Raw genomic sequence first — 16,977 nt, forward strand, 5'->3', positions numbered from 1 at the left:
TTAGTTTCATGACTATGTAGATACCATACTGATTTCAGAACTAGTACTTTGTGCATTTTTTTCTTTCATGTTTTAAAAAGCACCAGCAGTATGAGGATTGGTCTGTTCTGATGTCCGCTACTTTTAGGGAGATTCACTGGTTTCACAGCTTGATTTTTCTCTCCCTGTTGTCCTGCCCCCCACCCCGACTTATGCAGGATGTGTTTTGTTTTCCACCAAAAAAATCTGAAAGACCTGTATATGAGCAAAGAAAATACCATGTAATGTCACAATGCTGATGGTTCTCATCTCTTATAGAAAAAACTATGAATAGCAGTTAAATAAGTTATCATTGTCCTTGCTGATGAATCCAATGTTGACTGCAGTACTTAAATTATTAATAATAAAAATCTTTATCTTTTGTCTATAGCTATACTCTTTTATAAGTAACAATTTTTGGTTTACATTTGGAGGGTCAGTGAAAGACCAGTACTTTAGGACAGGCTGAGAGAATTAGGATTGTTCAGCCTGGAGAAGAGAAGGCTCCAGGGAGACCTAATTGCAGCTTACCAGTACCTGAAGGGGCCTACAGGAAAGACGGTGAGGGACTGTTCATGAGGGAGTGTAGTGACAGGACAAGGGGTAATGGGTTTAAGCTGAAGGAGGGTCGATTTAGATTAGATGTTAGAAAGAAATTCTTTACTGTGAGGGTGGTGAGGCACTGGAACAGGTTTCCCAGAGAGGTTGTGGATGTCCCCTCCCTGGAAGTGTTCAAGGCCAGGTTGGATGGGGCTTTGGGCAACGTGCTCTAGTGGAGGGTGTCTCTGCCCATGGCAGGGGGGTTGGAACTAGGTGATCTTTGAGGTCCTTTCCAACCCAAACCATTCTAAGATTTGTAATACAATGCTGAATTTTGTTTTCAGTGCCTTGCTGTTACTGCATGTTATAACTTCAGCATCTATTGCAGCTATTCACTATCTAAAGCTGATACTCTGTTTAGGTTGAGATTCATATTAATATTGTAGAGAGTGAATGAATATTCTGCAGTTGGTCTGGAAAACTGAAGATCACATTATTGGTTAGTAGCCGTGGCAAGACTTGCCATTCTTAACAGCATATGCTTTCACTTAAGTGATTTATGTTTCCAGTGTAAACAGTTACTTGAATGTGTTTGTATGAGAACTGCTTTAAGATAAAAAGGCTGAAAGGGAAGAAAATAGGTAAGACAATTTCAGTTCATGACTGGTTGCTCAGCTTTTTTGAGATGCAGATGAAAGGCAAGACATCATTTTCCCTGAGTCCTCTTTTCAGGTGGGTTGTGGGGTTTTTTGCCTGATCACTGCAAGGATAGGATGAAAATTACTATTGATTTACATTGTCTAATCATGTCTAAGCTTTTCTTAAAATCAGGTCTGTAAGGAGAAATTTTTCTGTGCTTCGAGTATGGGCGTAGGGTCTCTATCACTGTGATCATGGTTCAGTTTACAAAATGTTTCATTGCAGAAATTCCTAACAATTTGTTCATTTTCTTGTGACTAGATGAGGTCTTAGTTTCCCCAATAACTTCACTCTAATTCCTCCCCTTACTCCCAGCTAATTTAAGAAAGATAACATTATTTTTACCATAGTGGTGGCAAGTCAGTATTTGTGTCCAACGGAGACCCAAGTTAAGACCTGTGATTCATTAAACAGTGTTATGATTATAGTTACTGTGGTGTTGATTATAGTAAAAGTTTAGGCATGTGTGTCTCAAATCCGCAAATAAATGGGCTTATAGTACAGCTTGTCATAGTTTTGGTTGCGTACAGAGCTAATGTGGGTAATTCTTTTCTAACCTGGTCACTTTTAAGTATTCTGTGGCCCTGCTTTTTCTTTTTTTAAGTGCTGACTTACTACTTATTTGTCAATATCCTTATTGGTTACTTAGGTTCAGGTTCATACTAATTTAATTTTGACTTTCTAATCAATGTTGTGAATAATAGTTTGTCCTGATAAGCATTTTCAATGCTCATGTGTTTTGTCTGCTTTAAAAACTGATAGGTAGTTGCTGTAGCACAAATCTTAAGTATTGATGTATAATTACTTGGCTTACTTCCCCCCACATGCTGTTTTTGGTGTCTTCTGACCCTCTCCCCCAAACTGGTGGCCTGCCACTGCTCATCTTGAAGACAAATAGTGATTGTGTCACGAGCAAGTTATAAAACAGCTGTAGAAATTGGATGTAAACAATAAGAATTAATGAATGTTAAAGCATAAACTGTCATGTCTGAATGCAGGAAGCAAAGTATGTTCTTTACTGTGAGCTTTCATGAATAAAGTTGTAGAAGCCTGCTGCATTAGAGAGAAAAAATGTTTCAAGTATGTCAGCAAAATACTTGTTCGTGCAAAACTTAACTGATGTCACAAATTCTTAAGCTTGGCTTAGGAAAATGTTTTAATTATGCTTCTTTTCAATTTAGTGTTGCAGTGGTGTCATCTCAGTGTACTAGGCTCTAAGGGCTCAGAACAGTGTCATAACCTTACTGCTCTGAGGGGTTACATGTCGGTAAAGGTTCAGACTGCTGAGGAGACAAATCCAGGTTGCCTTCTAGTGAGGTGATTATAGGCTTAGTGTAGCTCCCTCCTTGACAGTCCTACTTCCACCCAACTGTGCAAAGTAGGTATACGTACAATACCAAACTAATGTCCACACAATAATGTTTGAATATAGGAAGTAAAGAAATAGTACCCACTGGGTTCCAGTGGGTAAAGAATTAAACTAATCAAACATCAGGATTGCAAATAAACATATGTTTATTAAGCATCTAAATATTCACTAATAGTTGCTGTGTTAGATCTAACCTTATACAGATACTTGCAGAAAAAGGTTTGTAAAAACTTAATAGTAATAAGACCAATAACACAAATAACACTCACGATTGCAGTTAAGGCAACTGGCAGTGCCATACGGTCAGGCATCCCTGGCCAGGAGGATGTCTCTGCTCTAAGGTCAGCTTTTATAGAGTTGCTTTACCTCTGCGCGGTTACTTGTGACTTATGATCCAAAATCAGACTACAAGTTCAGACTTGCAGCCTGTGCTCCAAGATCAAGTCACAAGCCACAGGTAAGGAGCTTTTCTGCTTTTTCACTGTGAACACTTCTTGTGGTTTCACATACCAATATGCATCCGGTCAGTGCACATCATCCAGGAGCTCTTGTAAGAAAAAGGGGGGGGGCGGGTTGTTGGTCACCACACACAGGTCTGAGAATAATTTGTTACTTATGAACCACAGACTACTGGTGAGCTAAAAAGCTTGAAAGTGGTTTGTTAAATGGCAGATTTTTTTTTCCCCTTTCAAAACAGAATATGAAACTTGTATTCCCTCAATATTGGAAGGTGTGTGTAGCAGCAGCATTGCTAGCCTGGATTGTTGAGAACTGGCTGTTTTACACTTAAAATGTCACTTAGAAGGATTAGCCAGCCTCCTAAAGAGATGTGAACCCAAGAGTTTGATTTGCTGTGATTAATTAACCTAACTGACTTAGCTAAGTGCAGTAACTTACCACTCCATTACCTTCTAACACTAGGGTTAGGTATGTTTGCTCTGAGCTTGCTCTTCCAGAATGTTTGAGTGATCCTTTTGACTTTGGAACAATGTTTCTCAGACTAACATAATAGTAATTAAACCTAATCTTCAAACAAAGGCTGATGACCTAAGTATCCCCTGTGAGGAAACATTTAAGCAGAGAACAGATACATGTCTTACTTTTTCAGATAGACATTTCCCTGTCTGGTTTTCAGAGGCCTGTCTCTGTAACTGTTACCAAACCAAGTAAACTTGCTTACGATTGTAATAAATTATTTGGGTCAACTCCGTCTTGCAAGAGCAGGAGTAAGATCAAAATACTTGCATTATAAAACTTAAAGTTCACTTGCATTTACCATAGAATTGTAGCAAGTGTATGACCTGTACAGTAATAAGGTGTGGCTGCCAAATCCTGGGCAGTGGTTATTTTTGTGCATATGTTTTTTGCATTCAGGTGAAGAGGAGGATAGCTACCTATCAATAAGGAGAAGCTAAGCTGCTTCATATTTGCCATGATGCAAAAGTGTGCAACTTAAGGCAATTACACTGACCTGTGACAACTTGTTACCCTGGTGTCTCTGCACGTTCTTGCCCTGTGGTTAAATGCAAGGTAATTTGCAGTAGACTGAACAATTAGAAGTGAGTTAAAATTTACCTTTGGATAAAGGCATGCAGGGAAGGTTCTTCTGGCTTTGAATAAATACTAGGTCTCTTCTACACATTTTTTTATAAAAGCATTATCTTGTAAGATATCTTTAAGCACGGAGGGCTGTGCATTTATTGAATGATCAGTCAGTAAGTTGGAACATACACAAGGCTTAGTCAGGAGTAGTTTTGCATTGTCTGTAAGGAATTAAGTGGATGCTTTAAAAACTTGTGCTTCAGAGTGCTGGTATATTGTGTAAAGTCACAGGAAAAATTGTAATAATGTGGTGAAAAGAAATGAAATCAATATTAACATTACTAAGTGATAAACTTTACCACTGTTTTTAAAGCTGTTTGGCTAAACCGTCATACCTATTCATGATGGTTCCAGAGCAGAAGGACTGAAAAATACTGAAATTGAACTATGCCTTCGGTTGGCATAGGTGAATCCATAATAAGCAAAAGAGGTTGTGCTTATCCATGCTGCTTGAGGGAAGAGTAGGCTAGAGCTCTAAAACAACCCCTTAAAAATGTTCTATGCATGTGTCTTTATTGTTCTAGTACTAAAGGTGTGCATAATTTTGCAGTAATAGGCAAATTTTTTTCAAAATTAGTTTTGCTGTGCCAAAGAATGACTGAAAGGTTTGTGTATAGATAAATGTTTCACTTCACAGCTGTTAGAAAGCAAATAAGCTAGAAACTGCTTTTTATTTAAAAACCTGTACATGAATTAATGTAGAAGTTAAAATTTTATGTTGACAAGCACATTCTGTTTTTTAATGAAGCTGTTGCAAGCTCATTTGCCACTAGTCAGTTCTCTTATTCCTTCTTTAGCTTGATTCCTATTCAGTAGAACAGCCAATGCGTGTGTTTTTAATACCAAATTTCAGATCCAATTTTTTGGATTCTTATGTTCAATTTTTGGTATGTATTGTTTGGACTAATATGGGAAACAAGGACTTCCTCAAAGGGCAAGCACATGGCAAAATGTCATTGAGTCCCTGTCCCGGTTTCAGCTAAGATAATCTTCACAGTACATTGAGTACAAGGCCATGGTTTCGATTTGTGCTGAAACAATATTGATAATATAGAGATGTTTTCATTTTATATAAAGATGCTTTTGTGATCATTGAGCAGAGCCTGCACAGAGTCAAGGCCTCTGCTTTTCACACCACCCCACCAGCAAGTAGGCTGTGGGTGCACAAGAAATTGGGAGGGGACACAGCCAGGACAGCTGACCACAACTGACCAAAGGGATATTCCATACCATACAACGTCATGCTCAGCATATAAGGGGCTTGGGGAAGAGGAAGGAAGGAGATGGGCGGCAGCATTTGGAGTGATGGCATTTGTCTTCCCAAGTCACTGCTATGTGTCACGGAGCCCTGCTTTCCTGGAGATGGCTGAACACCTGCCTGCCAGTGGGTAGTGGTGAATGAATTCCTTCTCTTGCTTTGCTTGCACGTGCGGCTTTTGCTGTGCCTGTGAAACTGTTTTTATCTCAACCCACAAGTTTTCTCACTTTCACTCTTCTAATTATCTCCCCCATCCCACCAGTGATCCAAGTGGCTGTGTCCGGCTTAGCTGCCAGCTGGGGTTAAACCACGACAATCCCTTAGCCAACTATTATTGAATCTGGTTGTGACACTGCTAGGGTGGGAGGCAGATGAAAATAAGAAAGTATTACATTTAAATCGGTTTAAGTTCAGGCAAATGCTTAATACCTAGCTTTGCTATTGATAAGCCCTAAATAACAGACTAAACCTGCAAGGCTTTATGGAATACATATTTGGAGAACTTAAACTTTCTTTTGTTTTCTGGGTTATTCATTTATGTGTTCTTAAAGTGGCAGGCATATAGTTGTCCCTTCCCCCAGAACGTGGAAGGAGTTTCAGAAAGCTACTTGTATTTAGTGTGAGACTGAACTTCAAAGCTTTAGTTGAAAAGAGGTTTGGTTTGTTCTTTTTTTTTTTTTTTTCTTACTGCATTCTGGATATGGCATGTGTATGTCATTTTCCACTCCCAACTCCTTTTACTTGAGGAATCTTGTTTTTCTTTAATTATTTTGTCACTTTGGTTTTGTCAGTGTGCTTTTTTCATTGTGCGTGTTAATGACTAGTTCTTTTCCCTTTCAGGCAAAATCCTGTGTCTATAGTTAATCGTAACCATCAGCTGATGTATTGATAGCTTATCTGGCTTAGTGAACATGTGGTATGGTTGCTGTCACTTACTTCTAATCAGCCCATATGACTTGAGGTTTAGCATTTAAAGGTTAGTGCTCTTGGATATAAATTCCATAACCGCTGATGCACAGTTATTTTAGTGGTGGGTTATAGGCCTCTCCTGGCCTTTTTTCTGTCTCAAAACTGCTCCAGGAACATATAGAGCAGCACATAATTAAGCATAATGAGGAAGGCTTTGATCAGAGGTTCCCAAACTGGTTCCAGTTGATTCAAAGACCCAAACAATGGGAGAAGCCTTGATCTGTGAGCTGGACCAGCCAAGATGATAATCTCTTGCAGGTGCACCTGTCTGTTCATCAAAGGGAAGATCAAGAACTTCAGAAACCTCTGGACAGAGGTGAGCCAATTCCTACACAACTGTACTGGTCTGAATGATGTATCCGCTAATGGATCTTCTTGCTGTCTTTTATATGAAAAGCAAAAGATGAACAATAGATAAAGCATGATAAAAATACACCTTTCTTCTGATGCAAGTGAAGTTACTCATCCCCTTTGACCTTCTTTTTCCGTCTATTTTAATTCCACAAATGGAAAATTTATCTGGCCTCTGGATAGCTTGTTTGGTAGCAGAGGGGGAAGATGAGTTCGGTTTATATATCTGCAATCCCAGTGGTATTGCTGCAGTGAATTGACCGTGGCTGCAGGCCAGGTGCCCCCCAAAGCTGCTCTATCACTGCCCTCCTCAGCTGCACAGGGGAGAGGAAATACAACGAAAGGCTCGTGGGTGGAGAGATAAGGGCAGGGAGAGATCACTCACCAGTTACTGTCATGGGCAGAACAGACTCGACTGGGGAAATTAATTTAATTTATTACCAAGCAAACCAGAGTAGAGTGATGAGAAATAAAACCAAATCTTAAAACACCTTCCCCCCACCCCTCCCTTCACCCTGGGCCCAACTTCACTCCCCATTTCTCTCCCTCCTCCCCCCAGCAGCACAGGGGGACGGGGAATGGGGGTTGTGGTCAGTTCATCACACATTGTCTCTGCCGCTCCTTCCTCCTCAGGGGGAGGACTCCTCACACTCTGCCCCTGCTCCAGCCTGGGGTCCCTCTCACAGGACACAGTCCTTCACCAACTTCTCCAACGTGAGTCCCTCCCACGGGCTGCAGTTCTTCATGAACTGCTCCAATGTGGGTCTCTCCCACGGGGTGCAGACCTTCAGGAGCAGACTGCTCCAGTGTGGGTCCCCCACGGGGTCACAAGTCCTGCCAGCAAACCTGCTCCAGCCTGTGCCCCTCTCTCCACGGGGCCACAGGTCCTGCCAGGAGCCTGCTCCAGCGTGGGCTTCCCATGGGGTCAGAGCCTCCTTCAGGTGTCTCCACCTGCTCTGGCGTGGGGTCCTCCACGGGCTGCAGGTGGAATCTCTGCTCCACCACTGTCCTCCATGGGCTGCAGGGGGACAGCCTCTCTCACCATGGTCTTCACCAGGGGCTGCAGGGGGATCTCTGCTCCGGCGCCTGGAGCACCTCCTGCCCCTCCTTCTGCACTGACCTTGGTGTCTGCAGAGTTGTTTCTCAAATCTTCTCAATCTTCTCTCTGGCTGCAAAAACTACTGCTCCTTCCCGCCCCCCCCACCTTAACTCCCTTATCTCAGAGGCGCTACCACTGTTGCTGATGGGCTCGGCCTTGGCCAGCGGTGGGTCTGTCTTGGAGCCGGCTGGCATCGGCTCTGTCAGACACAGGGAAAGCTTCTGGCAGCTTCTCACAGAAGCCACCCTAGTAGCTCCACTGCTCCCAAAACCTTGCCATGCAAACCCAAAACATTCCACTCCTCACCTCTGTGAATCTCATATTTAACAATTATCATTAAAATCCATATTCATTACCAAATCTTCACAAACTTCAATCACATCAGCAAAAAAGAATTCCCAACACCAAAATCAGAACATCATCACAACACTGAACAAAAGTGGACAGTTTACACAGACAATCCACCCTTCGTCCCTTCATAATTAGAATAACAGCAATTCTCAATCAGGATTACATTCTCTAGCTATGTTCAGTTCATGTTTTGCCTCTTCTTGCCTCTTCCAATTACTCTCCTTATCTCAAATTCCTTGTGCCCCATGTTGGGCACCAAAAAGGACTGTGGTGGGTTGACCGTGGCTGGAGGCCAGGTGCCCCCCAAAGCTGCTCTATTGCTGCCCTCCTCAGCTGCACAGGGGAGAGGAAATACAATGAAAGGCTCGTGGGTGGAGATAAGGACAGGGAGAGATCACTCACCAGTTACTGTCATGGGCAGAACAGACTCAACTTAGAAAAAATTTGTCTAATTTATTACCAAGCAAACCAGAGTAGAGGAATGAGAAATAAACCCAAGTCTTCCAACACCTCCCCCCACCCCTCCCATCTTCCTGGGCTCAACTTCACTCCCGATTTCTCTCCCTCCTCCCCCCAGCAGCACAGGGGGACGGGGAATGGGAGTTGTGGTCAGTTCATCACACGTTGTCTCTGCTGCTCCTTCCTCCTCAGGGGGAGGACTCCTCACACTCTGCCCCTGCCCCTCCTTCCCACAGGACACAGTCCTCCACCAACTTCTCCAACATGAGTCTTTCCCACAGGCTGCAGTTCTTCACAAATTTGCTCCAGCAAATCCTGCAGGATTACAGCCTTCTTCCGGTGCCTCCACCTGCTCCAGCGTGGGGTCCTCCACAGACTGCAGGGGAATCTCTGCTCCCCCATCATCCTCCATGGGCTGCAGGGGGACAGCCTGCTTCACCATGGTCTTCTCCAGGGGCTGCAGGGGGATCTCTGCTCTGGCACCTGGAGCACCTCCTGCCCCTCCTTCTGCACTGACCTTGGTGTCTGCAGAGTTGTTCCTCTCACATTTTCTCACTCCTCTCTCTGGCTGCAAAAACTATTGCTCCTTTTTTTTTCTTCCTTCTGCACTATGTTATTCTAAAGGTGCTACCACCATCGCTGATGGCCTTGGCCGGCAGCAGTTCTGTCTTGGAGCCGGCTGGCATTGGCTCTGCAGGACATGAGGGAGGCTTCTAGCAGCTTCTTGCAGAAGCCAGCCCTGTAGCTTCCCTGCTACCAGAACTTGGCACGCAAACCTGAAACAATTTCAGAGATCACACTGTTTATCGTGTTCATGCAGGTATGACAGAGGCTGCATGCGATGCAAGTTCCTAAAGTTCAGAGAACTGTATTAATTTACTGGAATGTTTTTTTTATTCATAGAATTACAGAGTGGTTTGGGTTGGAAGGGACCTTAAAGATCATCTACGTCTTACGCCCCTGCCATGGGCAGGGACACCCTCCACTAGACCAGGATGCCCAAAGCCCCATCCAACCTGGCCTTGAATGGGAGGGGGCATCCATAACCTCTCTGGGCAACCTGTTCCAGTGCCTCACCACCCTCATAGTGAAGAATTTTTTCCTAATATCTAATCTAAATGTACTCTCCTTCAGCTTAAGGCCGTTAGCCCTTGTCCCATCACTGCATGCCCTTGTAAACAGTCCGTCATCAGCTTTAACTTTAGTGACTTCCGTACCTGATACATAAATAATGCTGCAAATTTAAAAGTTGTGGAGCTGTGCTAGCGTATTTTATGGACAATTATATTTTCACAGGTTTTACAGAAGCATAGTATTTCTGATTATTTTCACAATTTTCTGCCATGCTGAAGGATGATTCTTTCTCCTGTTAGTTCAGAGTTCTTCTCTGAACAGTTTTAATAGCAATATCAGTTACGAATGGGCTGGAATGATGCAAATTTGTCTACAACCATTTTTAGGGATATCTTACTTTCTGCTGAGTTTATATTTTCTTCAAGTAACTGTTTGCCAATCTTTTACTACCCTTTAGGAAACAGATTTTGAAAAATGATAGAGAATTGCCCTACATCTTGGATTGTTTTGGTCGTTAGAGCTAATAAGCCACATTTCATTTCTGCATCTCTGAGGGTTGAGAAATGTCCAGTCAGTCTCACTGCTATTGAAAATTTGTAAGGGCAAAATAGAGGAGTTGTTGCTGTTGAAGTTCATTGGGTTAATCATGATGCAGGTATTGAAGTGTACTTATGGATACTTGTAATATGTGGTGAGTTTTCAGGTGTTTGTGTATACCAGATTGCCTTTCTGGAAATTTGTTATTACCTCATCATTATTTACTTGTTATGTTTTTTAAAAAATTACTGTATTTTAGCTCCATAAGGATCTGTAACAATGATTACAAGAGCTTTTGTGAATTTTTAGAAAGAAAATGTGTAATCTCTTAGAACAGAAGTGGCTTTCTTAAATACGGTGAAGTATTGTGAGGTAATTGTATTAGAACAGACATTGATTTCATCAATCATCTAGCCTTCTTCAGATGAAAACATTGCTTAATTTAACCTACTTATGGAAGCTGTAAGTATAAGAAATAAATTGTAGGTGTGCAGTGAGAGGTAGTTTTTATTCGGAAGGTTAGTTTCTTCAGCTGTGTAAGATTCTTATGGGTATAACTTGTTACATGATCTCCTGGGGAGTTCTGATAAACCATGTCCTTGGATTAGTTTTCATTCAAGTTCCATTAGTGATTTGAAAGATAAAATGGAAGGATGCTTACAAAATCTGAAAGAAGAATTTTAGGCAGCATACTTTAAAAATAAAAATAGAAAGTATAGAGGAATAGTAAAAAGAAAACACAAGACTTGGAAAATATGCTTTAGCTATAACCAATTTAGCCTACCATCAAGGAAACAGCTTAAAATAGATGATCATTTTGAGGACTTTTTTAAGTCCTACTTCTCTAAGATGCTATTTTATTATACATGTTACAGGGAGGGGGAAAACATTTATTATCTGTCTTTGAAGCCTTCAGCATACAGAGTAATTCAGCAGTATTTGGAAAATCTATAGATGAATAATGTAGATATTTTTAAGAAAACTTGTTTTGTATGAGTTGGTAACAATTTTTTTTTAAAAGCTAGTAAAAGAAAATGATGATAAAAGTCAAATACAACTTAAGAGTTCAGTTTAGTTAGTTGGGGGGGGTTTGTGTGGTATGGGTTTATTTGGCATAACAATTTTTTTTAAGAGTGTGGGCCTGTATGGATCATGTTGTCTACTGTTGAGGCAAAAAATGTTGTTGTTTCAGTGTTCCCCAAAAAGCTAGAATAATGTTTTCTTAAGCCGTATGAAGAGAATTGTATGGTGTGATAAGTTCATCTTGTTTTGAGGGCCAGGATTATTTATCATACTATATTAGGTGACCAGACTACCTACATATTAGTAGAATTAAGTGTTAAGTCTTGCAATAGAAGAAATAAAATCTTCCAACTTGTCAGTGAAGTTGTAATTTAATTGCCAGTGTCCTGGGGAATTAACGAAAGAGAAAGCAGAAAGGTTTCTTTTCAACCAAATCTTACTCTTACAGCAGAGACATCAGCTCAATCCCCAACACTACGAATACAGAAAAGCATCCCTTTGTAATACTTTTCACAGAAGCAAGATCACATTAAATCACACTCTTACCTTTTCCGATTTTTGTGTTATACTGGATTAGTAGGAGACCTCAGCACAGGAACTTGATTCCAGCCAGATTTACAGGTGGACAGATGTTAAATATAATGTAAATGGAGAGTTTTAAAGTACATGATTGCATAAGCTGAGTGTTAAAGCAGGTGATCTGGAGAACTTTTTAGCATTGACGTTTAAACTTAGAAAAGTTAGCTTTTGCTTTAGAGGACTAGCAAGACCCAGCCTTAGGTATGACTATTTTGTAAGGAGGTGCAACTCACATGCCTAAGGCTGAATTACAATAATTTTTTCATTAAAAAAAAAAAAAATCTACATTGCGTTTCTAGTGGAACTAGCTGCCATGAGAAATACTTGTACTTCTGACGGCCTTCTAGAAACAGCTGTATTTGTAGAGAAGCTCAAGATGGATTTCGCAATACTTAGATCCTGTTAAAAACAGCACAAGAGGGAGATGCTGAGTTGCTGAAAAATTGGGCCAAGTGTTCAGTGCGTTGTCCACAGCTGGAGTATTTGGCCTGTAAAAGGATATTGGCAATGCCTGAAGCATTTCTAATACCAGTAGTTTTTGTTGTTACAGGTTGCACACAATGTAAAGTAGAAGACATCGTGTTTTAATTGTGATAAAAGATACTATTGGAAATAAAACTGCAAACAAGAACTGTTTCTGCTCCAAAAACTTCTTTAGCTGCAGAAAACAGGGAAGAAACTCCTGCGTAGTTAGTAGTCATATACTTACATATCTATACTGTTTCAACAAAGCAATGAATAGTAAGCAGGTCAGAAAGAATGGTGTTACGCGATTACCTTCTGTAAGAGGGAAACTGTCCCCCCTGCATACATGGAACAGGAATGGATTTCCTGTAGATCTACAACTGATAGCCTTACTTATTTTGTTGACTTTAACAATAAAATAGGAAAACTTTTTGTGCTTTCTCTAGAAATGTTGGTTGTCTTATTCTGTATACTTCAAGACTGTTGCTTACTTAATGTATGCAAGGTGCTTATCTGTCATATGTGATAATTGTATTTTGTGCTCAGCTGTAGTAGGTGAAGTTCTTCCTGGGTTAAGAGCTCTTCTGCCTTTTAAACCCATAAGATGAAGAGGTCAGTTGAATTAACCAGTATAGTTCTTTTGCTGTACACAGTTGTGTATGCATGGATACACATACTTGAAATTTATTCTGGCTAGTGCTTGTTATCATTAGCTGTCTTTCTAAGTGTTTGCTGCTGAATGGAGAGGAAAATCAACTCTTTTCAGTTGCATATTCACTCATGAAGGGAGAAAGGCTGGTGAAGTTATGGCTAGTAAAGTGTTTGGCCAGGCTTTGCTCCTTAGCATTATTAACTAATTTTGGTCAATTTGCAGAATTTGTTAAAATTACTTATTTTAAACAGAAGGAAATTTTAAAAATGCTTCCAAATCCTGTGCCACCTCTTTTGTTCTTAAGTTTTGCCTAGTAACGTAAGATCAACTGTATGGGCTGTTGAGTTTTATGTATTGTAATGGAAAATAGTGCTCTCGTTTAAAGTACGAAGGCAATAGTTTGGATAGCTTAACTAATATTTTAAAACATTTTTTTAAACCTAAAAAATAAGAAATTGGAGTTTACTTATGTGTGCCCTGCGTTTTGCTGCTGGCTGGATAAAACTGTTGAATACTTAACTGAAAATGATTTATGACTTAACTTGTCAAGTATCAGTTAAAGTTTTCTAACAAATGTGGTTCAATTAATGAAAATTCAGTAGTTCACCCCAGTGAGTGTTTGTGAACTAAGAGGTGCTGATACGTTAGAAAGCATATTCACCTTTACATTTTTATTAAGGTAGTAGCTGATGAACTGAATTTCTGCTGTAGGGCTTTTATTAATTTGGATGGCCTAATGAATTTAATTGTAAATGAGAGATTAATGGGTGGGAGGTGGAAAGGGACCACTGGTTCTCAGATTTTGAGGAGAAACAGCCATCTACTAACAAAATGTTGGAAAGAGCAGTGTGTAGGAGCTGGTCAAAATACAGTAGTGTAGGATTAGAGATTAAAAATGGCTTCCTTCTATTGCATTTTTGACTGACAGAGAGATCGTAGGTCTGGTGGGTTGACCCTGGCTGGAGGCCAGGTGCCCACCAAAGCCGCTCTATCACTGCCCTCCTCAGCTGCACAGGGGAGAGAAAATAAAACGAAAGGCTCGTGGGTGGAGAGATAAGGGCAGGGAGAGATCACTCACCAGTTACTGTCATGGGCAGAACAGACTTGACTGGGGAAATTAATTTAATTTATTACCAAGCAAACCAGAGTAGAGTGATGAGAAATAAAACCAAATCTTAAAACACCTCCCCCCACCCCTCCCTTCTTCCTGGGCTCAACTTCACTCCTGATTTCTCTCCCTCCTCCCCCCAGCAGCACAGGGGGACGGGGAATGGGGTCTGTGGTCAGTTCATCACACGTTGTCTCTGCCGCTCCTTCCTCCTCAGGGGGAGGACTCCTCACACTCTGCCCCTGCTCCAGCCTGGGGTCCCTCTCACAGGACACAGTCCTTCACCAACTTCTCCAACATGAGTCCTTCCCACAGGCTGCAGTTCTTCACAAACTGCTCCAATGTGGGTCTCTCCCACGGGGTGCAGACCTTCAGGAGCAAACTGCTCCAGCATGGGTCCCCCACGGGGTCACAAGTCCTGCCAGCAAACCTGCTCTGGCGTGGAATCTCTGCTAAACCACTATCCTCCACGGGCTGCAGGTGGAATCTCTACACCCCCTCATCCTTCCTCCATGGGCTGCAGGGGGACAGCCTGCCTCACCATGGTCTTCTCCAGGGGCTGCAGGGGGATCTCTGCTCCGGCGCCTGGAGCACCTCCTGCCCCTCCTTCTGCACTGACCTTGGTGTCTGCAGAGTTGTTTCTCAAATCTTCTCACTCCTCTCTCTGGCTGCAAAAACTACTGCTCCTTCACCCCCCCCACCTTAACTCCCTTATCTCAGAGGCGCTACCACTGTTGCTGACGGGCTCAGCCTTGGCCAGTGGCAGGTCCATCTGGCATTGGCTCTTTTGGACATAAGGCAAACTTCTAACAGCTTCTCACAGAAGCCACCCCTGTACCCCGCTCACTACGAAAACCTTGCCACACAAACCCAAAGGAGTGTGGTCGGGAAATGCTTCTAAACAAGGCATATAAGAATTTTGTCGTAGGGGGGGACTGGTGCTCTGAGTCTTCCCATGGTTTGGTTTATGCTGGAAGCTAGTTCATGTTAGAATTTGATAGGGCTTTTTTGTGATTGTTTTTGACTGCCTGAGATCGGCCATTAAAACTTGCATTTCTTATTCTGGATGTATGCTTTAAGCTCTTTGGAGTGAACTTCTAATTAAAACTTCAATCAAAATTGCTTAATTGTCTTCATGATGATATAACTAGGAGAAATAGGGGTTGTTTTCTGCAGAAAGAAATTGTAGCCTTCTTGATCCACTATTTTAACCTTCAGATCAGAGAGGTGAAAGTGAAGAGTATAGAGAGTCTATATATCTTTGATAAGGACATAGTGTGTTTTTACTAAAAAAAAATAGTTACCTTCTAATGAAGAACTTCAACTGTGAACAAAGCAGCACTGAGCAATTCCTTGTCGTGCATACTTAGGAGACACCCACTGGGGTTTTACAGCAGAGCTGCTTAAGTTCCTGTGTATGTTTTCTCTCAATCCAGTGTTGTGTGGGCTGGATAGGATTGCAGCCATAATTCGGAGTGTGTCATTTGTTGTGCTGCTGAAGATGACCAGTGAGACTTTTTCTGTTTGTATTCTCTGTTCTGCTTTATGTTTTCTTTTTAAATGGTTTTTTTATTGATGGAAATGCAGAGTTTTTCAGAGATGATGGCTAAAAGTTATTTGTGACAAGTAGCCCTCAGTGAGAAACCAGAAACCACAAAGAGGCATGTACTGCAGATAGTTTTGCAAACAGGCTAGGACAGAAGAAAGTGCTGCAGTGATCCCAAGAGAGTAGTGGTATGAGGAACTATGTAAAAAAAAAAAAAAGTCAGGCAGCTGATTGAACTGGTCATTGTCAAATGACTGGAGGAATTCTATAAAGTAATGGTAGAATGACTTACGTAAATGCAAGGAAGACTGGAGAGTGAAGTCAGGGAGAAGGATAATGCAGAAAGAGTGTAAGGCAGTGCTTGGGAAGTTTAGGAAAAAGTGAAAGACTTCTTTGTTTGCTTAAATTCAGTATTCTGGAGTGGCAAATAGCTTTAGGAGCCATGGTAGAGTGACAGGTGTTTTTCACAGGTGAAGAGACCTAGCCAATCTGGAAGGGTAACTGGCATGTAATAAATGTGGGCAGAGCCAGGCAAGCTAGATGCTGGCAGTGACACAGACTTCTTCACCTAATACCCTCAATAGAAGCGCTTGAATGTACACATGCAGTATTTATAGTCACTTCCGTTGTGCACTTGTTAAGGCTTATGTCCCTTCTAGAACAGTATTATCCGTGTACTTAAAATGTTGTGAAATGCAAGATGAGCAGAGCTCTAGAGAACATGGAAAGAATTAATTGTGTTTTTGTAAAGAAAGTCATATGTGATTTGAGTGAAGCAAATGTAATGGGTGTATGACTTTGCCTTTAACATTTAACTCTTAATCCATAGCAATGAACTGTGGCAAGTTCTACGGATCCTACTAGGAAAAAAGCTAGTAATTGCTTACATGCTTTAGAACAGGAGAAAAATTTCCCAGAGTTCTGTAAAATAAAAAGCTTCAAAAAATTAAAAATAATTTAGAAGCTTTTTTTAACTTATCAAACAGTGTCTGTATGCAAAAAAGTTGAATTTAACTTTGATGTTTCCAGGTTTTGATTTCTGAATTGTACTTTTCTTGAATCTAACATTTAGATAAGGTTCAAATAGTTTAGATTGTACACTGCTTCTTTGCTCTGTGTTTAGTTTGCATGTTCTTGGGCAGATTTATTGCTCTGAAATAAGAAATCTAAGTTAAATCTAAACATGAGTTACATTGTTATCTTGGAGTTTCAACAGCTTGGGCTACAACAGTTCATATTGCAGTTCCGTAATTTGATTATGTTCTGTGTTTTACAGCA

The 16,977-nt window shown here is 41.2% G+C and overlaps 1 protein-coding gene across 6 annotated transcripts in view; it reads left to right on the plus strand.

Annotated features, from left to right (window-relative positions):
• SPIN1 (spindlin 1) overlaps positions 1 to 16,977 on the plus strand; it is a 58,837-nt gene that overhangs the window by 9,623 nt on the left and 32,237 nt on the right. For 2 of the 6 annotated variants that reach the window (XM_054809267.1, XM_054809264.1), the window contains exon 2: positions 6,714 to 6,771. The exons of the other annotated variants lie outside the window; for them this stretch is intronic. The gene's annotated coding sequence lies outside the window, so the exon portion shown is untranslated. The remainder of the gene's footprint in view (positions 1 to 6,713; positions 6,772 to 16,977) is intronic. 6 annotated transcript variants of the gene reach the window in all.

Source organism: Grus americana, chromosome Z (assembly GCF_028858705.1).
Source record: "Grus americana isolate bGruAme1 chromosome Z, bGruAme1.mat, whole genome shotgun sequence".
NCBI lineage: Eukaryota > Metazoa > Chordata > Aves > Gruiformes > Gruidae > Grus > Grus americana.